A 267-nucleotide genomic window follows, 5' to 3' on the forward strand; every position below is an offset into this window, starting at 1 on the left:
CCCCGTCCCCTCCCTCCCCCTCACCTGTCCCCCCCCAGGTGAACTTCGTGGTCTTCGTTCGCATCGTCCGGATCCTCGTGGCCAAAGTCCGGGCGCACCAGGTGGCCCGGGGGGACACCCGGCTCAGGTGGGGACACCTGGGGGGACAGGGGGGACACCCGGCTCAGGTGGGGACACCTGGGGGGACACCTGAGGGGACAGGGGGGACAGTGGGGGACCCCTGGCGGGACAGGGGGGACACCCGGCTCAGGTGGGGACACGGGGGGA

The sequence above is a fragment of the Lepidothrix coronata genome, unplaced genomic scaffold, assembly GCF_001604755.1.
Source record: "Lepidothrix coronata isolate B3197 unplaced genomic scaffold, Lepidothrix_coronata-1.0 Scaffold1231, whole genome shotgun sequence".
Classification (NCBI taxonomy): Eukaryota; Metazoa; Chordata; class Aves; order Passeriformes; family Pipridae; genus Lepidothrix; species Lepidothrix coronata.